The sequence below is a fragment of the Rhinopithecus bieti genome, unplaced genomic scaffold (genome assembly GCF_001698545.2).
Source record: "Rhinopithecus bieti isolate Rb0 unplaced genomic scaffold, ASM169854v2 scaffold_13351, whole genome shotgun sequence".
NCBI classification, from domain to species: Eukaryota; Metazoa; Chordata; class Mammalia; order Primates; family Cercopithecidae; genus Rhinopithecus; species Rhinopithecus bieti.
The window spans coordinates 3,722,130-3,747,231 of record NW_016807514.1 but is presented as its reverse complement, the minus strand read 5'-3'; the positions used below and the strand labels follow the sequence as shown (position 1 = coordinate 3,747,231).

At 47.7% G+C, this 25,102-nt stretch overlaps 1 protein-coding gene and 1 long non-coding RNA gene across 4 annotated transcripts in view; one reads left to right on the top strand and one right to left on the bottom strand.

The window, feature by feature from the left end:
- GNB1 (G protein subunit beta 1) overlaps nt 1–25,027 on the bottom strand; it is a 117,115-nt gene extending 92,088 nt beyond the window's left edge. Inside the window, exon 1 of one of the 3 annotated variants that reach the window (XM_017882491.1) lies at nt 24,933–25,027. The gene's annotated coding sequence lies outside the window, so the exon portion shown is untranslated. Of the gene's footprint in view, nt 1–62; nt 145–24,932 lie in introns of those variants that run through there. The other 2 variants (XM_017882492.1, XM_017882490.1) reach the window with 2 other exon arrangements.
- Nucleotides 20,250–25,102, top strand: part of GNB1-DT (GNB1 divergent transcript) — a 7,295-nt gene continuing 2,442 nt past the window's right edge. Inside the window, exons 1-2 of the long non-coding RNA XR_014485102.1 lie at nt 20,250–20,262; nt 24,460–24,664. This is a non-coding gene — a long non-coding RNA (GNB1 divergent transcript). The remainder of the gene's footprint in view (nt 20,263–24,459; nt 24,665–25,102) is intronic.

Below are 25,102 nucleotides of genomic sequence, written 5' to 3'. Positions count from 1 at the left end.
AAAAAAAAAAAAAAAAAAAAAAAAAAGAATAAGTTATTTACAAAAAAGAAAAGCAAACTTACAGAGACCAGCGGCTCTGGTCAGTCCACTGCTCCTTTATGTCATCCGACCATTCACTGACACTTATTACTGACTTCTGTAAGAATCTAAAAAACAGAATTTCACTCGAAGGACAGTCTGTTTCAGCTAACCATTCATGCCCAAGAGGATTATGAGGGTTAATTAATTATGGGTTAATTAATTACAGGATTAATGGTTAATTACAGGGCGGACCTCAGCCCCCACCTTAGTGTCTCTAAGGCGGGTGGGATGTAGTCAGAGAAAAGATGGTGCAGTAACAGCAACACAGGTCCATCAGGAACTGGAGCTTTTCCTACTGTCCCTGCTTCCTCCTCCAGTGAATCCCAACAATCACAGCCACAGAAATAGTAAGCAGGAAAAAACGAGGAGGTGGCAGTAGAGGAGCCTATTTGCCTTATCACAGTTATTCATCATGTAGCTGGTTCCTCTTTTCTGCCTCTTCTTCCAGATGATCCAATGACCCTCAAACGGCCCTCCCAACCCCGAAAGAAAGTCTCTGATTTTTGTAATGGGTCAATATATACAAAAACTTCAGAGCTATTTATATTCAATTTATCAAGGACTACCTACACTAACACGCTTGTACAACACAACTTGTAATGCTGCTTTGTTATGTCTTCAGATTCAAAAACAAACACAATCTTTTTTTTTTTTTTGTGAGACAAGTGTCTCACTGTGTCGCCCAGGCTGGAGTGTAGTGGTACAATCTAGACTCACTGCAACCTCCACCTCCTGGGCTCAAGAGATTCTCTGGCCTCAGCCTCCCGAGTAGCTGGAATTATAGGCACCTGTCACCACACTCAGCTAATTTTTGTTTTTAGTAGAGAAGGGTTTTCACCATGTTGGCCAGGCTGGTCTCGAACTCTTGACCTCAAGTGATCTGCCCGCCTTGGCCTCCCAAAGTGCTAGGATTACAGGTATGAGTCACCGCACTGGCCCAAAGACAATCTTTTGTTTTTGTTTGTGGGGTTTTGTTTTTGCTTTTTTGAGACAAGGTCTCACTCTGGCACCCAGACTGGAGTACAGTGGCATGATCATAGTTCACTATAACCTCAAACTCCTGCCTCAGCCATCCCAGTAGGTAGGACTACAGGCACCATGCCCAGCTAATTTTTTTTTTAAACTTTTTGCAGGGACGGGGTCTCACTACATTGTCCAGGCTGGTCTCAAATTCCTGGCTCAAGGGATCCTGGCAACTCAACCTCCCCAGATCCTGAGATTACAGGGATTATAGTTATAAGCAACTGCAACCAATCCATTTTGTTTAAAAATCAAATTCCTCCCCTATCAAACTCAACTTTCTGAATCGCACTTTGTCTTTTCCAAAACCTAATATTCTGAGCTTAGCAAGACACTTTTTTATGCACTGTTATGCACATTAGTGTTGCTGGAATTACAGTAAGATATAATCATCTGCTAAGAGCCAGCCAGTTCAACCTATTTCTGATATAAGAAGCAATCTGAGCACTTTGGGAGGCAGAGGCAAGTGAATCACCTGAGGTCAGGAGTTCAAGACCAGCCTGGCCAACATGGTGAAACCCCATCTCTACTACAAATACAAATATTAGCCGGGCATGGTGGCACATGCCTGTGGTCCCAGCTACTTGGGAGGCTGAGGCAGGATAATCTCTTGAACCCTGAAGGCAGAGGCTGCAGTGAGCCAAGATTACGCCACTGCACTCCAGCCTGGGTGACAGAGCGAGACTCCGTCTCAAAAAAAAAAAAAAAAAAAAAAAAAAAAAAAAAGGCAATTTTATGCTAATTCAAACTGCAGTCTAACCTCTTAAGAGTTAATAAAAATAGGTCTATCACGTGTTTCATGTCACAGCCAAATTGCTAACTGGACAGAGCTGCATACTGAGTAGAAGAAATTTTTAAGCCACAAAAATCGGCTGACAGAAAAGGTCACGTGACCATTTAAATTTAATCCTAATAGCTGGCAGCAACGATGAGCCAGGCCTGTGAGTAGAAAGAGAGAACCCCCAAGCCACCCACTTCCTCTGCCAGCTGATTCCCACCTACATCAAGCACGCTTGGTCTCACCCTATGGTCATGGAACAGCAACAGCAGCAGTACCTGCAAGCTCCTTAGAGCTTCTTTTTTGAGACAGAGTCTTGCTCTATTGCCCAGGCTGGAGTGCAGTGGCACACTCTTGGCTCACTGAAATCTCCACCTCCCGAGTTTAAGCGATTCTCCTGCCTCAGCCTCCCGAGTAGTTGGGATTACAGGTGTCCGCCATCACGCTCAGCTAATTTTTGTATTTTTAGTAGAGATGGGATTTCACCATGTTGGCCAGGCTGGTCTCAAACTCCTCGCCTCAAGCGATCCACCTGCCTCGGCCTCCCAAAGTGCTGGGATTACAAGCATGAGACACCGCACCCGGTCATGTTTTCCCCTTTTAAAAAGCGAAAAAGTTGGCGGGGCACGGTGGCTCATGTCTGTAATCCCAGCACTTTGGGAGGCCAAGGCAGGTGGATCACGAGGTCAGGAGTTCAAGACCAGCCTGACCAACAGAGTGAAACCCGTCTCTACTAAAAATACAAAAAAAATTACCTGGGCCTGGTGGCACGCACCTGTAATCCCAGCTACTCAGGAGGCTGAGGCAGGAGAATCGCTTGAAACTGGGAGGTGGAGGTTGCAGTGAGCCAAGATTTCACCACTGCACTCCAGCCTGGGCAACAGAGACTCCATCTCAAAAAAATAAAAAATAAAATAAAATAAAAACAGAACTCTCCACTGTTCCCCACATCACCCTCCAACTACTGAGCTCCTTCTCTGAGCCCTCTAGAGCAACCTTCTTGAAGTCGTATCTACACAGGTGGTCTCCTCTTCCATCTCCTATGTTTCAACTGACTCCAATCTGGCTTTCACTCCTTACTGTGACACCACAAAGGTTGACCATCTAGTACCTGCAGTCCTTAAATTTAATGAACCCTTGGCCAGGTGCAGTGGCTCACACCTGTAATCCCAGCATTTTCGCTACCATTAAGGCTGAGGCAGGTGGATCACTTAAGGCCAGGAGTTAGAGACCAGCCTGACCAACATGGTGAAACCTCGTGTCTATTAGAAATACAAAAAGTAGCCAGGTGTGGTGGTACACACCTGTAATCTCAGCTACTCAGGAGGCTGAGGCAGGAGTATTGCTTGAACCCGCGAGGCGGAGGTTGTGGTGAGCCCAGATCGCACTACTACACTCCAGCCAGGGCAACAGAGTGAGACTCTCTCTCAAAACAAAACAAAACAAAAAAAATTAAGGAACCCTTTCCCCACCCCCATTCACCTGACTCCTCAACTGCACCCTACACTGTCACATCCCACCTCTCCGTGTCTCCTCGATCTAACCTCTAATAGCTGGGCACCCCACCTGTCCTCTTAACTCCTCCACTGACCATCACAAGGACAGAAAGACCAAGACTTCCAGACGGGACTCCAGGCCAACAGGCTGTTAGCCAGCAGTTGGCACTTAGTTGCCTTATACCCGTTTTGAGCTTCAGATGTTCAAGGCATGGCTCTGCACAGCCAACAGACTTGCCTTCCCTCAGTGCTCAACATCACCACCCTCTAAATGTGCAAAGCAAACACAGAAATCATCCTGGCTTCCTTCCTTTCCCTACTCCCCTACACCCGGGTCCATCAGCAACCTGGCTGACTCTACTGCCCATTTCTTCCCATTTCCTTAGTCCCCATCCTCAGCCAAACCACGCCATTTCTCATCAACAGTCTCCTTAAAATGACCTATGTCTCAATCTGTGCCCCCGACAATCCATTTTCCATTCAGCAATCTGAACAATCTTTTTTATTTTCTTTTTTTTTTTGAGACAGGGTCTCGCTCTGTTGCCCAGGCTCCAGTACAGTTGCGTGATCATAGCTCACTCACTGCAAACTCCAATTCCTGGGCTCAAGTGATGCTCCCTCCTCAACCTCGCCAGTAGCTGGAACTACAAGTACATGCCACGATACCCAGCTAATTTTTTCTTTTAAGTAGAGACAGGGTCTTGAACTCCTGGGCTCAAGCAATCCTCCTGCCTCAACCTCCCAAACTGTTAGGACTATAGGCACGAGCCACTGCACCCAGCCTTAACAAGCTTTTAAAATTCACCTTTTGTCACTTGGTGCTTAAAATCTTTCAACGGCTTCCCACTGCATCAAGGAAAACATCCAAGCTCTTCTCCAGTGTGGAAACTGTAGAAAATGCATCATCTGCACCAGGACACTCACTCACTGGGTGTAAATCAAGACTGTCCTGGGCAAACTAGGCCTCTGGCACCTGCCTGAGGCTGTATGGCCAAGGCCTGACTTCCACCCCTACCTCTGCCCTAGAGATTTGCTCCTCTGAGCTGAGTTTCAGCCTGTTGTCCCTGCTGCAGGGCCTCTGCAATCACTGTTCTCCACCTGAAGCATGGAGGCTCCTTGCCTACCTGGTTCCTTCTCATCCTTCAGGCCTTCCCTAAATACCCTAAACCAAGTGCCCTCTCCATCCAACAGCTCCCAGCACCTATCATAGGCCTAATCTTCGCTTCCTCAAGTTCGCCATCTCCCCACAGAGAATGAACTATCAATTGCAGCTTCTCAGTACTCAATCATCACCAAGCACAGTGTCTTGCTCGAAGTAAGTACTCGGTAAATATTTGTTAAAGAGTTCACTCCATCCCACAGATACCATATTATTAACTGGGCATCCTAAAGCAGGCAGTTCTCGAGGTCACACAGTATAGGAAGAGCTGTGATGAAAAATGACCATGGTTTCTACAGGTCCCACCATCAAGGACCAGAGTCTATCTCCTACTCTCCAAGCCTGTGCTAAGCTTTGCTTTTTTTTGTTTTCCTCCTTTATTTTTTGTAGAGATGGGGTCTCACTAATGTTGTCCAGGCTGGTTTCAAACTCCTGGCCTCAAGCCATTCTCTCACCTTGGCCTCCCAAAGTGCTGGGATTACAGGCATGAGCCAGTGCTCCTGGCCTGTGCTAGGCCTTATAACTTGCATTAAGCAAGGGAATACAGCAGAGGTGACACCGTGACTTCTAAACATGTCCTCAAGTAGCCTGTCAAACTTTGCTCCTGCCCTCATGGAATTCAGCCACTATGGGAGGAAGCCTGAGCTAGACTGTTGGAGGGGCAGGCTGAAGAGATCAGAGGCACCCTGGCTGAAAGCCCATGTGGGTGAGGCTAATGGGAAGCACAACCCAGCTTACCTGCCAACCAACTGTAAACTGCCCTTGCTAGCGTGGCCAGCACAGTGAACAGAGACGAGCCCAGCCCACATCCATATACCCCCACATGATGACGAACAAGAAGTTACTGTTTTAAGTCGCTTCATTTTGGGGTAGTTTGTTAACCAGCAATATGTAACTGATATAAGGCCGTGGCAATATGCTCTTTTTAAACTTGGCACCGAGACGGGGCGCGGTGGCTCACACCTGTAATCCCAGCACTTTGGGAGGCCGAGGTGGGTGGATCACCTGAGGTCAGGAGTTTGAGACCAGCCTGGCCAACATGGTGAAACCCCATCTCTACTAAAAATACAAAAATCAGCCAGGCGTGGTGGCTCACACCTGTAATCCCAGCTACTCAGGAGGCTGAGGCAGAACTGCTTGAACCCGGGAGGCGGAGGTTGCAGTGAGCCAAGATGGTGCCACCGCACTCCAGCCTGGGCGACAGAGCAAGACTCCGTCTTAAATAAATAAAGTTGGCACTGAGAGTGCTGGACTGGACAATCCTCTATGGTGGAGCAGGATCCCTGTGGCACACCCCAGCTGTGACAACCACCAATGTATCCAGGCAGGCAGTGTGGGGACGAAACACAAGAGGGAACACAAACCTGCCTCTAGGGGACTCAGCGCCTTCACAGGGAAGGAAAGAGTCCCTGCTTTGGAGGCATTCTTTATGTCTTCTCACTGACTTCTGATCTAGGTTACTGGTCCCCAAGAACAGTCAGTGGGACAAATGCTGGCAGCAGCCTCAATCCATCCCTGTGGAAGCCACCAAGGACAACACTCTTCAGTTCCCACAAAAGAAAGGCGACTAGCAAAGCACAGACACAACGCGCCCCGTCCAGGGGCAGTGGCTCACGCCTGTAACCCCAGCACTCTGGGAGGTCAAGACGGGCAGATCATATGAGGTCAGGAATTCAAGAGCAGCCTGGTCAACACGGCAAAACTCTGTCTCTACCAAAAATACAAAAATGAGGCCGGGGTTGGTGGCTCATGTCTGTCTGTAATCATAGCACTTTGGGAGGCTGAGGCGGGCGGACTGCCTGAGCTGAGGAGTCGGAGACCAGCCTGGGCAACACAGTGAAACCGTGTCTCTACTAAAGCACCGGGAAAGCCAGGCGTGGTGGCATGCACCTGTAGTCCCAGTTACTTGGGAGGCTGAGGGAAGAGAACTGCTTGAACCTGGGAGGCAGAGGTTGCAGTGAGATGAGATTGCACCACTGCACTCCAGCCTAGGCAACAGAGCAAGACTCTATCTCTAAAAAAACAAAACAAAACAAAACAAAAATTAGCTGGACGTGCTGGCACATGCCTGTAGTCCTAGCTACTTGGGAGGCTGAGACAGGAGAATTGCTTGAGCCTGTGTGGCGGACGTTGCAGTGAGCTGAGATGGTGCCACTGCAGTCCAGCCTGGGGGACAAAGAGTGAGACCCTGTCTCAAAATAAAAAAGTGCCTCCTGCACTTCGTTCTGTGAAGCATTCAGAATCCTTATAGCAGCAGTGCCCAACCTTTTTGACGCCAGGGACTGTTTTTGTGAAGGACAATTTTTCCACAGAGGGGATGGTTTCAGGATGAAACTGTTCCATCTCAGATCATCAAACATTAGATTCTCCTAAGGAGCACACAGCCTACATCCCTCGCGTGTGCAGCTCACAACGGGGTTCACGCTCCTATGAGAGTCTAACACTGCCACTGATCTGATAGGAGGTGGAGGTCAGGCGGGAATGCTCGCATGCCCACCTCTCACCTGCTGTGCAGCCCGGCTCCTAACAGACCAAGTTGGGGGCCCATGCTTATAAGATATTTTATCTTTTTCTGTTTTTTTGAGACAAAGTCTCGCTCTGCCTCCCAGTCTGGAGTGTAGTGGTGTGATCTCAGCTCACTGCAACCTCAACCTCTCCAGTTCAAGTGATTCTCATACCTCAGTCTTCTGAGTAGCTGGGTCCACAGGTGTGTGCCACCACACCCTATTAATCTTTTGTATTTTTAGCAGGACAGAATTTTGGCATGTTGGCCAGGCTGGTCTCAAACTTCTGGCCTCAAGCAATCCACTCGCCTTGGCCTCCCAAAGTGCTGGGATTACAGGCATGAGCCATCACACCTGGCCAAGGACACTTTACCTTTTTCTATTTTGTTTTGTTTTAGAGGCAGGGTCTTGCTATGTCACCAAGGTTGGAGTAGAGTGGCACAATCATAGCTTACTGCAGCTATGAACTCCTGGGCTCAAGTGATCCTCTCATCTTGGCCTCCCAAAGTGCTGAGATGACAGGCGTGAGCCACTGCATCCGGCCCCTTTTTCTATTTAAATTCTCTTATAAGTTTCTTCAACCTCCAACGGAGACTTCATTTCACAAGCCTGGCCACAGGGGGAATGGGAAGACATGGGAGACAGCTAGAAACACAAGGGGCAAAGGATGAAGCTCCAGGAACTGTAGCAGGTTCAACAGTGTCTCCCCTAAAATTCACGTCTACGTGGAACGTGGGAATGTGACTTTATTTGGAGCGTCTTTCCAGGTATGATTAGTTAAGTTAAAACCAGGTCATACTGAATTAGGGTGGCCCTAATCTAATAACTATGTCCTTATAAGGAGAATAGCGACACCGAGAAAAGCCCACAGAAAACAGAGGTAGACTGAGTGGCTCCTCTACAAGCCACACTGCTGGCACGCACCAGAAGCCAGAAAGAGGAAAGGAAGGGTCTTCCCTTGGAGCCTTCAGAAGCACTGGGGCCCTGCTAACACCCTGATTTCAGATTTCTGTCCTCCACAACTGAGGGAATCAATCCATTCTGAGCCATCCAACTTGTGATGATTTGCTACAGCAGCCACAGGAAACTAACACTGTGTAATTTCTGAAGACCTTTACTAAGCCAGAACCACAAGGGTAGAAATCACAGATCAGCTTGGAGAAGGACTTTTTTCCTTTTTCTTTGAATAGAGACAGGGTTGGAGTGCAGTTGAACAATCAGATCACTGCAGCCTCGAACTCCTGGGTTCAAACCATCTTCCCACCTTAGCCTCCTAGACAGCTAGCTGGGACTACAGGTGTATGCCAACAGGCCCAGTTAAGAAAAAGAGAGCGCAGGCCAGGCGCGGTGGCTCAAGCCTGTAATCCCAGCACTTTGGGAGGCCAAAACGGGTGGATCACGAGGTCGGGGATCGAGACCCTCCTGGCTAACACGGTGAAACCCCGCCTCTACTTAAAAAAAAAAAAAAAAAATACAAAAAACTAGCCGGGCGAGGAGACGGACGCCTGTAGTCCCAGCTACTCGGGAGGCTGAGGCAGGAGAATGGCGTAAGCCCGGGAGGCGGAGCTTGCAGTGAGCTGAGATCCGGCCACTGCACTCCAGCCCGGGCGACAGAGCGAGACTCCATCTCAAAAAAAAAAAAAAGAAAAGAAAAGAAAAGAAAAGAGAGCGCAAGAGAGAAGACGCGCATGCGCACACAAGAGACACAGAGAGAGAGAAGAGAAAGAGCGAGAGCGAGCGTGCACATGCACGAACCAGTGGGCAAGTGCGCACATGTGCAAAAATGGGGTCTCACTATGTTGCCTAGGTTGGTCTCAATCTTCCCTCCTCAGTCTTTCAAAGTGATAAGGGTCATAGGCATGAGCCAACACACCCGGTCAATGGAGAAGCATTTCAGGAATGAAGGCAAGGAGTCAAACACCATCAGTAGTAGCGGTACTGGAAGCTAACACTTTGAGGTCCTGCTTGGCTTGAAGCTAAGAATTTTATGTGTAGCATGTCATTCAGTCCTCACAACAATCCTGTAAGACAAGAAAACTGAGGTAGAGATGTTCAACAGCTTGCTCCAGACTTCAAATCTGAGATGGCAGAACCAGGATGTCCAGCATATGGATAAAGGTACAAGAAATACCACTGATATCTACATAATTACTAGTCACGTTTTCCAAGATGAATGACATTTGGAAACAATTACAAAGTAGAAAAATCATAATTTTAAAAATCTATATATATACAGGCTGGGCATGGTGGCTCATGCCTGTAATCTCAGCACTTCGGGAGGCCAACGTGGGCGGTCACTTGAGGTCAGGAGTTTGAGACCAGCCTGGCCAACATGGTGAAATCCCATCTCTAATAAAAATACAAAATTAGCCAGGCATGGTGGCGTATGCCTGTAATCCCAGCTACTCAGGAGGCTGAGGCTGGAGAATCGCCTGAGCTGGGGAGGTGGAGGTTTCAGTGAGCCGAGATTGTGCCTCTGCACTCCAGCCTGGGCAATAAAGTGAGCCTCTGTCTCAAAAAAAAAATACACAAACACAGAGTGGGACCCCAATCGGAGGAAAATATCTCCACACACATGCACGAGAAATACAGAACACTAGAAGAAATATAATAATCTTATGTGGTTATTTCCTGATCGAGAGATTACAGATTTTTGCTGTATGTTCCTAATTTCCCTTTTTTATAAAATTTTATTTATTTAAAAAAAAAAATAGAGACAGGGACTAGCTGTGTTGCCCAGGCTGGTCTCAAACTCCTGGCCTCAAGTGATTCTGCCTCAGCCTCCCAAAGTGTTAAGATTACAGGCATGAGCAACTATGCCCAACCCCCAACTTACTACAATGAACATCTTAGACATTTTTATTAGCAAAATGAAAAAGTTGAAAACAAAAATGAGACAACAGGAACAAGATCTCCAGAGAAAGAGGACAGGATAGATGGTGGAGGCAATGGAAACAGATTGGGGAGTTTAAAAAGAGAAAAACAATAAGAGTGGCTAGAACAGACACCAAGATTAACTGGGTGTGGAGTTACGTAAGATTTAGGCATGTTTTAAAGTGTAATAGAAGGAGCCCTGACAAGATAAAATTGTTGGTAACTGTTTTCCAGTGGAAGAATGCTCCTTTTGCTAACATAGGAAGAGGCAAATGCAGACACAGAAGTCTTCTCAGACGAATGGGAAGAAAGAGCTCATGCCGGCAGGTCTATACTGCACAGGCTCCAGGAGCAATGAACCAAGAACTGAGTTCATGCATGGGTTCCACGGTCACCACGGCCAGCTGCCTGGTCTCCCTGTACATCCAGTCATCTGTAAGATGGAGCTATTAACAGCACCTATCAGAGCTGATGTGAGGACCATGCAGTAATAGCATAGTTCTCAGCATGGTGCCTGATCCAAGGAAGGTACCCAACAAATGCAAGCTAATGGCACAGGCATCTTCAACAGGGCAAAACGCAAGTGCGCCAACTGCCATGGGAGTGTCAGGCAGAGGGACTGGAAGGCCAAGGTTGTAGGGAATTTATTTCAACAGGAAAACCTTCAAGTACCTCTCCCAACACATAATTACATAATATGTATGCCAAGCGGGGATTAACCAATTTTCCAGGACTTATTTCAATTCCAAGTCCAAGCACAGCCCTGACTTGGGGCTTCTCCTGCCTGGAACCCTCTTTTCCCAGATGTCTGTCTGGTTTGTCTTCTCACCTCCTCCTACTCTCTCCTCAAATGTTTTGACCATCCTTTTCAACATGGAAGCACCAGCAATGCCTAGAGCCCTACAACAGACTTATCCGCCATCTTTTTCAGCACACAGCCTTTCCCACTGTCTCATAGGTGACGTGTCTCTCACCAAAGCAAGTTGGCGTATCTTATTCACTGCCCATCACCTGCCCCTCCTTGACACATCTTCGGCCCTGAATATGCATTTTACCAAAGATCTCTCCCCTTTTCCTTTATGGGCGCTGCCCTGTCAGTATTCCCATCTAAAATCCGTGCAGACAGAGCCTCCCCTAGCCCCACACTTGTCTCTCCGACTACTTTCCTATAAGACTCTCCTCACCCCACTGGAACTCACTGGCCCTCAGCAATCTCTACCACTGATGAATCCAGCTCCAACTTCAGACCATTCCCTCTGCTCTCAGAACACCCTCTGTAGGCTCCATGACACTAGTGCTGGGTCTCCCAACGTCTGGTCACTCCTTTATGTGTTTCTCTTCCTCTGCACATCCCTAATACAAGGGCCTCTTCTCTTTTCTTTTTTTTTTTTTTGAGACGGAGTCTCGCTCTGCCACCCGGGCTGGAGTGCAGTGGCTGGATCTCAGCTCACTGCAAGCTCCGCCTCCCGGGTTTACGCCATTCTCCTGCCTCAGCCTCCCGAGTAGCTGGGACTACAGGCGCCTGCCTCATCGCCCGGCTAGTTTTTTGTCTTTTAAGTAGAGACGGGGTTTCACCGTATTAGCCAGGATGGTCTCGATCTCCTGACCTCGTGATCCGCCCGTCTCGGCCTCCCAAAGTGCTGGGATTACAGGCTTGAGCCACCACGCCCGGCTGGGCCTCTTCTCAAGCTACACCAATGGGTCTTCACCGCTGACAAATCTCGGTTCTCCTCCCCAGGAAAAGGCACAATCCTATAGTACTGCACACGGGGGCAGGGACAGGGTGCCTGCCTCCAGCTGACAACTTCTCTGGTCCCCACAGGTGCCCTGGGCCTGGCCCACTCTCTAAACCAGCGCTGCTCAGATATTTCAGCTCAGGCCCCCTCTACATCCTCAACTATTAAGGACCCCAGGGGCTTTTGTTTATGAGGGTTTGATTTATCAATATTTACTATGCTATAAATTAAAACTGAGATGTTCTAAAATTGTTTATTAAATGATTTGAAAACAAGCCCACTGCATGTGACCATACATAACGTTTTTATAAAGAATAACTATTTTCTTGGCTGGGCACAGTGGCTCGCCTATAATCCCAGCACTTTGGGAAGTGGGCAGATCATGAGGTCAGGAGATCAAGACCATCCTGGCTAACACGGTGAAACCCCATCTCTACTGAAAATACAAAAAATTAGCCAGGCGCCTGTAGTCCCAGCTACTTGAGAGGCTGAGGCAGGAGAATGGTGTGAACCCAGGAGGCAGACCTTGCAGTGAGCCAAGATCATGCCACTGCACTCCAGCCCAGGCGACAGAGCGAGATTCCGTCTCTTTTTTAAGAAAAATAGGCCGGGTGCGGTGGCTCAAGCCTGTAATCCCAGCACTTTGGGAGGCCGAGACGGGTGGATCACGAGGTCAGGAGATCGAGACCATCCTGGCTAACATGGTGAAACCCCGTCTCTACTAAAAAATACAAAAAAAAAACTAGCTGGGCGAGGTGGCGGGCGCCTGTAGTCCCAGCTACTCCGGAGGCTGAGGCAGGAGAATGGCATAAACCCGGGAGGCAGAGCTTGCAGTGAGCTGAGATCCAGCCACTGCACTCCAGCCTGGGCAACAGAGCGAGATTCCGTCTCAAAAAAAAAAAAAAGGAAGAAAATAATCTGGTGAGAAGCTGTATTTTATATTTGTATTGTCTGCCTCAATGGAAGCAATGGATCTTCACATCTGTGTCTGCTCTCAGCCTGCTGCAACACACAGTTTTAGCTGAAGTCTATGAGGAAAATTCAGTCTCACATAGATATGCAGTTAAAAGAAAAAGAAGAGGTTTCTTTTGTTTTTTTTTCTTAAAGAAGTAGGGTCTCAGCTGGCCCGGCGCAGTGGCTCACGCCTGTAATCCCAGCACTTTGGGAGGCCAAGGCGTGTGGATCACGAGGTCAGGAGATCGAGACCATCCTGGTTAACATGGTGAAACCTCGTCTCTACTAAAAATACAAAAAATCAGCCGGGCGTGGTGGTGGGCGCCTGTGGTCCCGGCTACTCAGGAGGCTGAGGCAGGATAATGGCGTGAACCCGGGAGACGGAGCTTGCAGTGAGCCAAGATCACGCCACTGTACTCCAGCCTGGGTGACAGAGTGAGACTCTGTCTCCAAAAAAAAAAAGAAAAAAAAAAAGAAATAGGGTCTCAGTCTGTCACCCAGGCTGGAGTGCCATGGTACAACCACAGCTCACTGCAACCTCAACCTGCCAGGCTCAATCAATCCTCCTGCCTCAGCCTCCCCAGAATACCTGGCTAATTTTCAAATCTTTTGTACAAATGGGGGTCTATGTTGCCCAGGCTGGTCTCAAACTCTTGGCCTCAAGCGATCCTCCTGCCTCAGCCTCCCAAAGCACTGGGATTACAGGTGTGAGGTGTAATCAAGAACAAAAATTCATTTTATATTTTATTTTATTTTATTTTATTATTTTATTTTATTTTTTGAGATGCAGTCTCGCTCTATCCCCCAGGCTGGAGTGCAGTGTCGCAATCTCGGCTCACTGCAACCTCTGCCTCCCAAGTTCAAGTGATTCTCCCGCCTCAGCTTCCCGAGTAGCTGGGATTACAGGCATATGCCACAACGCCCAGCTAATTTTTTTGTATTTTTAGTAGAGATGGGGTTTCACCACGTTGACCAGACTGGTTTTGAACTCCCGACCTCCAGTCACCCGCCTGCCTCAGCCTCCCAAAGTGCTGGGATTACAGGCAATGTAGGAAAATGTAGGTTCACTGAATTAAGCAGATCTTTCAAATACTGACACATTTCATTACATATTTTTTAAATTTCATTAGTATCATCACCTAGCTTATAAGAAAAGTCTATCAATACTGGGAAGATGTCAAGCTCATGGTAGCAGAACCAAGTTTTCCAAAATGTTCCTTTGAAAGCTCAAATTTTATTACTGGCAACAATAGTGTTAGTTATTTTCCTTGAAGTATCTCTTTCACTTCATTCATTTTCAAGATAGTATCTGCCAAATATCCACATCTAATCTAAACAGCCGTTGTTTCCTGTCTGCCATTCTTTCAACTCAATTACACAACTCCTCCTGAGACAGCTAGTGTATTTCACTGTGCTTTATACCTACTTCCATTTTATCACACAAAATACTACAAAAATAGATTTTCAAATGATAAGGTTTAATACAGTCAATTTTTATTGCTTCACCAAGGACATTAGATTAACAGGGTTTTCTTTCACTGTGGGTTCATGGCAGTGAAGAGCACTGTGAGTGCCTTGACAGTGGCTGCTGAGACTAGTTTGGAACCAAAGCCTTGAGCTGTGCTAAGGAGACAGGAGTTTTACCCTCCACTGCTTCTGCAGCATCAATGAAATGTCAACACAATGAAAAGTTAAATAACATCTTAATATGATTATGAAAATAGTTCTGACCAAGTGAATTCCTGAAACGGTCTCAGGAGCCCCTAGGGGTCCACGATCACACTTTAAGAACCACTGCTCTAAGTGACCACTGCTCCTAAGACTTCAATCATCATTGAAATGTTGCTAACTCCCAAAGGCCTGCCTCCATCCAGACCTATCCTCCAGAGCACCCCGTTCACAGGTACAGGAGTCACTATGTCAACATTTACTGCGTACTGTTTTAGGGGCTGGTCTGCAGTGAACCAGAGTGCCTGTGTCCACGGAGCTTAGAACAAGTGGGAAGAGCAGTATCAGGCTATGAAGACAGAGTGGGGTAAAGCGACAGAGATCAATGAGATCAGAGCACACCCTCGGAGGAAGGGATACATGAACAAAGGCCTGAATGGAGAGAGGGAGTGAACTGTGCAAACACACAGCCAGGAGGAGAGTTTTCCAAGGACCGGGAGGAGAAAGTCTAAGTCCCGCTGTACCCTTGATGCAAAACATGAGAATGCCTCAGAAAGTCCTCAAACCCAACACGCACAAACTAAACTCATCATACCCCACAGCTAACCAGAGGGCAGATGGAAACCTGTGGTCATTTACATCTTTCTCGCCACTCTCACCTTCCCTTCGGTCACCGGGTCTTATCAATCATCACCCTGCTCCAGACCCCTTTCCTTTTCTACACCAGCTTTGCCAACTGACTAGAGGCCCCTCCCTCCCCTGGGCACTCTACGTTCAACTACCAAGTAATGATCCCCATCAGATCAATCTCCTTACAACTCTTCCAAGGCTTCCTGAAGCTCTCAAGGTAAAAGTTCATTTTTTTCTTCTTTTTTGAGTCTCACTCTGTCACCCAGGCTGGGGTGATCTTGGGTCACTGCAACCTCCGCCTCCCGGATTCAAGCCATCCTTGTGCCTCAGCCTAATGAGTAGCTGAGAATACAGGTGTGCACCACCATGCCTGGCTAATTTTTATATGTTTAGTAGAGACGAGGTTTCACCATGTTGGCCAGGCTGGTCTCAAACTCCTGACCTCAAATGATCCGCCCGCCTTGGCCTCCCAAAGTGGTGGGATTACAGGCGTGAGCCACTGTAACTGGCCTCAAGGTAAAAGCTCTTTATCCAGGCTCTAAACCTTTTGGCTTCCACTTCTCACCACTCTGCTAGCCCTTTGGAACTTCCGTCCCTGGATGTGCTGTGCTCTTACCCGCTGGATAATTACTGAGCACCTGGCACACATTGTGCTGGGTGCTAGAGACAGTAAAGGAGACCAGTTGGTTGCCGGATAAAAAACACACCATCTCATCAGCCTAGGATACACTCCTCCCCTCCATCCCCACCTGGCTGCCAGACAGACTCCAGTTCAGGTCTCAACTTGAAGCTTTTTTATGAGAAGCTGCCACTAAACTCTGGACAGGGTGGTCTCCCTGGGAGCCACAGCCAATGCCCTCTGCTCTGTGCACGCGTGTCAGGCTCCCTATCAGACCATGAATTCAGCAAGGCCCTGGATCACGTGCCTTCTACTACGGCTCACAGCCTCAGGACCCAGTAAGGTGCTAAATTGGGGCCGGGCACAGTGGCTCACGCCTATAATCCTAGCACTTTGGGAGGCCAAGGCAGGAGGACTGCCTGAGCTCAGGAGTTCGAGACCGGCATGGGCAACACAGTGAAACACCATCTCTACAAAGATTTAAAAAAAAAATTAGCCAGGCGGGGCAGCATGTGCCTGTAATCCCAACTATCTGGGACGCTGAGGAAAGAGAAGCGCCTGAACTCGGGAGGCAGAGGTTGCAGTAAGCCGAGATCACGCCACTGCACTCCAGCCTGGGTGACAGAGCAAGACTCCATCTCAAAAAAAAAAAAAAAAAAAAAAAGAGAGAGAGAAGGTGCTAAGTCAACATTTGTTAAATAAATAAACAAATCAGTATTACAGTTTATAAAAATAAGTGGAAAATATTTAATTATTGTCCCTAGTCAGCAAAAATCAAGGAATGTCAACAAATTTTGGTGAAATTCAAAGAACTCTAGCTTCATAAATGGGGGGAGGAGAATTCTCTAAAAAATGAACATAAACGGGCAGGGCATGGTGGCTCATGCCTGTAATCCCAGCACTTTGGGTGGCCGAGGCGGGTGAGGTCAGGAGTTCGAGACCAGACTGGCCAATACAGTGAAACCCCGTCTCTACTAAAAATACAAAAATCAGCTGGGTGTGGTGTCGGGCGCCTGTAATCCCAGCTACTCTGGAGGCTGAGGCAGGAGAATTGTTTGAACCCAGAATGTAGAGGTTGCAGTGACCCGAGATCGCGCCATTGCACTCCAGCCTGGGCGACAGGGCAAAACTCCGTCTCAAAAAAAAAAAAAGGACAAAAACTTACCAGTTTTCAAAATGAGGCATAGTTCAAGATTATTCTGCAAAGGTAAAGGAAAGCCTTTAAGACCAGGGTGCTGTGGCTCACATCTATAATCCCAACACTTTGGGAGGCTAAGGCAGGAGAACCACTTGAACTCAGGAGCTGGAGACCAGCCTGTCCCTGTCTCTACAAACAATTTAAAAAAATTAGCTGGGCAAGGTGGTATGTGCCTGTGGTCCCAGTTACTTGTAAAACTGAGGCAGGAAGATTGTATGAGCCCCAGAGGTCCAGGTTGCAGTGAGCCATGATCATACCATCACTTTCCACACTCCAGCCTGGGTGACACAGCAAAACCCTGTCTCAAAAAAAAAAAGAAATAAAAAGAAAAACCTTTCAAGAAAAGACAAGGATGTGAGAGAAGATTTAGTAGAAAGTGAGGTAGTAAAGGCCGGGCACAGTGGCTCACGCCTGTAATCCCAGTACTTTGGGAGGCCAAGATGGGCGGATCACAATGTCAGGAGATCGAGACCATCCTGGCTAACATGGTGAAACCCCATCTCTACTAAAAATACAAAAAATTAGCCAGGCGTGGTGGCGGATGCCTGTAGTCCCAGCTACTCGGGAGGCTGAGGCAGGAGAATGGCGTGAACCCGGGAAGCGGAGCTTGCAGTGAGCTGAGATCCGGCCATTGCACTCCTGGCCGGGCCACAGAGCAAGACTCTGTCTCAAAAAAAAAAAAAAAAAAAAGAAAGTGAGGCAGTAAATAAGTGATAGGGATTTGCAAAGATAGCTAATATGTATGTTCCACACCCTGAACTAATATTCTTCTGGAACCATGGAAAAATAAAGAAAAATCTCAGTACACTCTCATCTTACAATAACATTTTTTAACCTTGCCATAAAAGAAATCTTTACAAACCAAGGCCATCAGCAACAGAAATGGCTAACCCTTGCACAGCTCCGTTATCAGTGCCCGCATCTGGACTCACTCAATCCTTACAATGACCCCATGAAGGCGGCTCTAGGATGCCTGTGTCACAGATAAGGACAGACACAGAAGTCCTAACACTGCAGGTGACCTAAATTAAGGCAGGCTCAGGGAGGACAGAAAGCTCCTGTGGAAAGGCAGAAGTTGGCTTGATCTTGATTTTCAGTGCGAATAAAATTCCTAACACTGCAAATCAGCCAGTGAGGTGACAGAGCTGAGCTGGGCTCTAACTTAGTGCCAATCCTTTTTGGAAACTACTGAATTTCTCTCCCTCCCTAGAATTTAGGAACATTTATTTATTTATTTATTTTTTTTTTTTTTTTGAGACGGAGTCTTGCTCTCGTTGCCCCGGCTGGAATGCAGCTGGCCGGTTCTCAGTCACTCGCAAGCTCCGCCTCCCGGTTTATGCATTCTCCTGCCTCAGCCTCTAAGTAGCTGGGACTACAGGGCCCACCACCCTCGCTGGCCAGTTTTTTGTATTTTTTAGTAGAGACGGGTTTTCACCGTGTTAAGCCACGCGATGGTCTCGATATCCCTGACCTCGTGAATCGTCCCGTCTCGGCGGCTCACCCAACAAATGGCTGTGATAGCAGGGCTTTGAGGCGCGAACCCGGCAGCCTGGCCAGGAACTATTTTAAAATTCCTATGACAAACTTCTGAAATCTACTGTAGACTCTTTGACATGCTCATCTAATTAGAAAGTGTCCAGAATTTTTTTTTTTTTTTGATGGAGTTTCACTCTTGTTGCCCAGGCTGGAGTACAATGGCACGATCTCACCTCACCACAACCTCCACCTCCCAGGTTCAAGCAATTCTCTTGCCTTGGCCTCCCGAGTAGATGACATTACAGGCATGTGCCACCATGCCCGACTAATTCTGTATTTTTAGTAGAGACGGGTTTCTCCATGTTGGTCAGGCTGGTCTCGAACTCCCCACCTCAGGTGATCCGCTCACCTTGGCCTCCAAAAGTGCTGGGATTACAGGCGTAAGCCACCACACCCAGCCCAGAATTTTTTAAAGTTTTATTAATTACAACACTCGGCGGGAAGTCTGTAATCAACATAGGGAATATATTTTCTAAGTGCCACAGGACTGCACACAGACATGCATGGAGACACGATTACCCACCAGTAAACAAGAATACATTCCATTGATGCCCTTAGTATTCCAATTCTTTTTTTTTTTTTTTTGAGATGAAGTCTTGCTCTGTCCTCCAGGCTGGAGGAGTGCAGCGGCGAGATCTCCACTCACTGCAAGCTCCGCCCCTCTGGGTTCACACCATTCTCCTGCCTCAGCCTCCCAAGTAGCTGGGCCTACAGGCCCCCGCCGCCACACCCGGCTAATTTTTTGTATTTTTAGTAGAGACAGGGTTTCACCGTGTTAGCCAGGATGGTCTCGATCTCCTGACCTCATGATCCACCCGTCTCAGCCTCCCAAAGTGCTGGGATTACAGGCGTGAGCCACCGTGCCCAGCCAGTATTCCAATTTTAACAGGTGAATGAATTAATACATAAAGTCCTCTCTTGATAAAATGCATTAGTGAGCTTGCAGCAACTAATGATCAAATCATTATTTTATCTGCCTCAGCCTCTAAGTAGCTGGGACTACAGGCGCCCACCACCTCGCCCGGCTAGTTTTTTGTATTTTTTAGTAGAGACGGGGTTTCACCGTGTTAGCCAGGATGGTCTCGATCTCCTGACCTCGTGATCCGCCCGTCTCGGCCTCCCATTTTGCCATTCTGTTGAACGGCAAAATACGTTCAACAGAATAAACTTAAGAATTATCTTAGATAAACTGGGCGCAGTGGCTCACAACTGTAATTCCAGCACTTTGGGAAGCAGAGGCAGGCAGATCACTTGAGATCAGGAGTTGGAGACCAGCCTGGCCAACATGGTGAAACCCCATCTCTACTACAAACACAAAAATCAGCTGGGTGTGGTGGCAGGCGCCTATAATCCCAGCTACTTGGGAGACTGCTAGGCAGGAGAATCGCTTGAACCCGGGAGGCATAAGTTGCAGTGAGCCAAGACCGCCCCATTGCACTCCAGCAATGGCAATAAGAACGAAACTCCATCTCAAAAAAAAAAAAAGATTTGCCTTAGATAATCTTAATTTGGTCTTTTTAATCAGTTAACTTTTAAAAAATGGGTCTTTTTCAGAATTCTAATTTAAGAAGACATAAAAAAAGAAATACTTTCACTTAATCTTAAAAAAAAGAAAACAGGCCGGGCGCGGTGGCTCAAGCCTGTAATCCCAGCACTTTGGGAGGCCGAGACGGGCGAATCACGAGGTCAGGAGTTCGAGACCATCCTGGCTAACACGGTGAAACCCCGTCTCTACTAAAAAATACAAAACTAGCCGGGCGAGGTGGCGGGTGCCTGTAGTCCCAGCTACTCGGGAGGCTGAGGCAGGAGAATGGCGTAAACCCGGGAGGCGGAGCTTGCAGTGAGCTGAGATCCGGCCACTGCACTCCAGGCCGGGCGACAGAGCGAGACTCCGTCTCAAAAAAAAAAAAAAAAAGAAAGAAAACAAGCAACATTGCTCTATAAAACAGAAAGCTTTTCTACCACTGAAAGCCAGGAGTAATTTCCACTGATTACCATGGCACCCAATGGTAGGCACTGCCACAAAAACAAGAGGCTAAAAGATTTAAAAAAAACTTTCAGCATCCCGGCAGAACGCAGTGGTTCACGCCTGTAATCCTAGCACTTTGGGAGGCTGAGATGGGCGGATCACCTGAGGTCAGGAGTTCAAGACCAGCCTGGTCAACATAGTGAAAGTCTGTCTCTACTAAAATAAAACTTTAAAAAATTATCTGGGCATGACAGTGGGTGCCTGTAATCCCAGCTACTCGGGAGGCTGAGACTGGAGAATCACTTGAACCTGGGAGACGGTGGTTGCAGTGAGCCGAGACTGCGCCACTACACTCCAGCCTGGGCGGCTGAGTGAGACTGTCTCAAAACAAAAAAAGCTTTCAGCATTCCACTAATCCACTAGCAAACTCAAATGTCTATAGATTGTCTATATTTCTTCAATCAAAATTCTGGAACAAAATACACAGCTTTGAAAGAGGTAGTGCTCCATCCCTCTCCCAGAGCAGCTGATGTGATGTTATATTTCTCTCTCTTCATACACACTCCCGTGTATGTTTGCCCTACTTTTTCTTTCAGTAACGTTGAACACTGCAGTTTCATAAACTATTTCTGATAGTTTCCATTTTAAATGTATGTTATCTCCTTATTCTATGTTCCTAAACCAAACACTTAACTGAATTGCCTACTTCATAATCTCTCCAACCACTCTTAACAAATGCAAACCTGAAATCAGAATTTAAACACCGGTTTAAATTTTTTTTTTTTTTTTTTTTGAGACGGAGTCACACTGTGTCGCCCAGGCTGGAGTGCACTGGCGCGATCTTGGCTCACTGCAACCTCCGCCTCCCGGGTCACGCCATTCTCCTGCCTCAGCCTCCCAAGTAGCTGGGATTACACGTGCCTGCCACCACACTAGGCTAATTTTTTGTATTTTCAGTAGAGACGGGGTTTCACCATGTTAGCCAGGGTAGTCTCAATTTCCTGACCTCATGATCCACCTGCCTCGGCCTCCCAAAGTGCTGGGATTACAGGCATGAGCCACTACGCCCAGCCAAACCAGTTTAAAATTTTCTAAAAATTTGTGTTCCATGTCTTATGAGACTTACGCTAAATAGGGGTTTCAAAATAACATGGCCTGCCATATGGTCAAGCCAGATTTAAAAATTGAGAGTATCTATTACCAATCCACTAATGCTAAAGCCAAAGTCACAGACAGTAAGAATGTAATCCAATTAGAGACCGACATGAGCCAAATCTTTTGGGCAGAGACAAACAATCCAATGACAAAACTACAATAAATGCCAACACTGCACTTCTAAAATAAAATCAATGTTATTCATTAAAGTATTAGCTACAAAAAGTCAACTGATGGTAGATGAGTCTACAGATGCCCTGAAGACCTTTCTCATCCTTTAATCAAAGCTGTATTTAGCTACAAAGCTACAACTTTTCCAGTGGACCAACACACACAGAAAATGAACCAGAAGACACAGAAAATTTTTAACAAAGCAAACGGAAGAGAACAAAGCTCTGGTACTTTTGCGGGATAGTACAACACCTCCTTTGAGAAATAAATTGACTCCTCAAATTCTACTTCTCAAGTGATCAATATAAATCTACCTACATGATACAAGTTTGAAAGCGAAGTCATTGGGCATTAAAAAGATTTACAGGGGTTTAACTCTTTTGAGACAGTCTCGCTCTGTCACCCAGGCTGGAGTGCAGTGGTGCAATCTCGGCTCACCGCAATCCCTGCCTCCTGGGTTCAAGCGATTCCCCTGCCTAAGCCTCCTGAGTAGCTGGGATTACAGGCGCCCACCACCACGCCCGGCTTTTTGTTTGTTTGAGACGAGTCTCACTTGTCGTCCATGCTGGAGTGCAGTGGCGCGATCTTGGATCACTGCAAGCTCCACCTCCTGGGTTCACACCATTCTCCTGCCTCAGCCTCCCGAGTAACTGGGACCACAGGCACCTGCCACCGCGCCTGGCTAATTTTTTCTATTTTTAGTAGAGACGGGGTTTCACTGTGTTAGCCAGGATGGTCTCCATCTCCTGACCTCGTGATCCACCCGCCTCAGCCGCCCAAAGTGCTGGGATTACAGGAACGAGCCACCGCGTCTGGCCAATTTTTATATTTTTAGTAGATACAAGGTCTCACCATGTTGGCCAGACTGGCCTCAAACTCCTGGCCTCATGTGATCCGCCCCACCTCCCAAAGTGCTGGGATTACAGGCGTGAGTCACCACACCCAGTGGGTTTTACGCTTAAAAACAAACGACAACAAAAAACACTATTCTGCAGCCTCTTGAATCTTCTAAGATCAAAATTAAATCTGAGAAAATTTACTTCAACTCTCCCACCCCCCCAAAAACAGAGTTAACTGAAGATATCAAAGAAAAATAAAAACATTTTAAAGGTATCACCGAAGAGCACTGTCACTACTTATCTCATGAGATAACTATGACTGTGTCATAAATTCAGATTATGCGAGAGAAATAGCTTTTGTCCAGTGGATATGCTCTTTTGACAAAGTCAATTCTGAGCTGAAATTTAATGCTGGAACAGTTTCCTCTATAAGACTCATCTTGAAAGGTTCCAGCAGAAGATGAAATGTCATCCTCACACTGGGCCTGGACAGTGCGTGCTTAACTGGGAGGGGGCACAGGCACCTCAGAACTTAACTGATTTTCCAACTCTCAACGTCTAAAAGAAAAAAAAAAAAAGGGACTTTCAGTGTTGACAAAACCAAACGCTCCTAACCTGGGACCACCGCCCAACACCTGCAGTCCAGCCTTTCCCCAGGGTTGACAGGATGAGCCTGTAGACCTTGCAGTTGCAGTTCATTTCTGCGCAGCTCTCTACTTGTTAGAAAGTTCCGCCTTACCGCGGGGCGCGGTGGCTCCCGCCTGTAATCCCAGCACTTGGGGAGACCAACGTGAGTGAATCACCTGAGGTCTGGAGTTCAAGACCAGCTTGGCCAACATAGTGAAACCCCTTCTCTACTAAAAATACAAAAAATTAGCTGGGTGTGGTGGCGGTAGCTGTAATCCCAGCTACTCGGGAGGCTGAGGCAGGAGAATCACTTGAACCTGGGGGGCAGAGGTTACAATGACCTGAGATCGCACCATTACACTCCAGCCTGGGCAACAAGAGCGAAACTCCATCTCAAAAAATAATAAAGTTCTGCCTTACCATAAACCAAGCCAAAATCCACCACTCAGTCCTACCCCGGGGGGGCTCTCAGACCTGTCTCCATGTCAGTGGCACCAGCTTCATCCCCAGCCACGCGCCCAGCGTTAGCAAAGAAAGAAGGACCTGCCTATTCACTTTCTTGATATATATACTTTCCCAAAGAATCCAGAATAAACTATATATCTCAATAGCATGAAAATTAAAACCTTACATTCAATAAAGAGCTCCTCCCTCTCCGAAAAGACTATCACTTCAGATTAGAAAATAATTTATGCAGAAACCTTATCGGTAACAATGCTTGCTCCAAAGGCCTTATTCAGTATGCATGGTTCACTGGGACTTTTCACAAACTAATACGTCCATTTGCTAATCATGAAAAATAATCTTCACATTTTCTTAATAATCTCACCAGCAACGGCTTAATCAGCTAATACTATTTGAGACTACTGTTATCAGATAGATAGCAACCTGAAAATACAATGAACCAATGCTCCCCAAACGAAAACCGTAGGTTAAGATTTTTACACTATTTATCCACAAGTCGAGTACTGAATACCCTAACTGTAAATGCACACCAACTCCCTTTTCAAAACACAAATTTTAACATCGGCATTTTCCTTCAATAAATGCATTTCACAATCCTAACAAAAACCTTCCATGAAGACAGGATGGACACGGTGGCTCAGGCCTCTAATTCCAGCACTTTGGGAGGCTGAAGCGGGAGGATCACTTGAGACCCAAAGTTCGAGACCAGCCTGGTTAACAGGTTCTCTTTTACACAGAGATCCCATCTCTATTATTATTTTTTTTTTAAAAAAAGGCTTCCATGAAGATGAATTAAGCAAACAAAGCTGATACTGCTTCTGCATGCTAACCATGTAATTTAAAGGACACAAGAAATGTTAAAATACCATTTGAACCAACTATCGATTGACAGGGAAAAATATAGGAGGTTCTTAAAAGTCAAAAGCCTCAGCCAGCAGCCGTGTGGGATTTTCAGCTCCCCACTCCCCACCCCCACCCAGCTTTCAGCCGAAAAGCCGATCCAGGCAGGAGGAAGACACCCAGCCTTTGCGCTATTTCCTGTCCTCTCCCCCACCTTCGGGCCTTCGGAATATCGCAAACCGGGCCCCGAAACTCGGAGCGGCGGCGGCCGCCCCACAAAGGCACCGCCGGGAGCGCCATCTTGGCGCGGCCACCGGGCCCATTCATTCGCGGGCCCGGGCCGGGGTCCGCGCAACCCCCCGGCCGACACGCGCGGGGCGCCGGCGCCAGACAGACCCCAGCCTCGGCAGGAGAAGGGCGAGGCCACAGCGCGGCCGTCTCCGCGACTTGGCACAGCGAAAGGGCCGAAACCGTTATTTTCCCATTTCCCGACACCGCGCCCGGCTTCCGCTTTAAATCCCCACTCCGCCCGCGGCGCGCGGCCCGGCTTCCCCATTTCATTGTTCCCCTTCCCCGCGCTCGCCCCCTGCGGCCTCCCGGCCCTCAAAGTCACCCCGATAGGCGGCCCGCGCGGGGGTCCGGCCGCCGACACCGCCCCGCCTGCACGCCCGCCCGGCCTTTGTTCTCGCGCCGAGGGCCCGAGCGCCACGTCCGGCTCCCCACGCAGGGCCCAGCCCCGCCCGACCCGCGCCCCCGAGGCCCCGGCCGCCGCCCCGGGAAGCT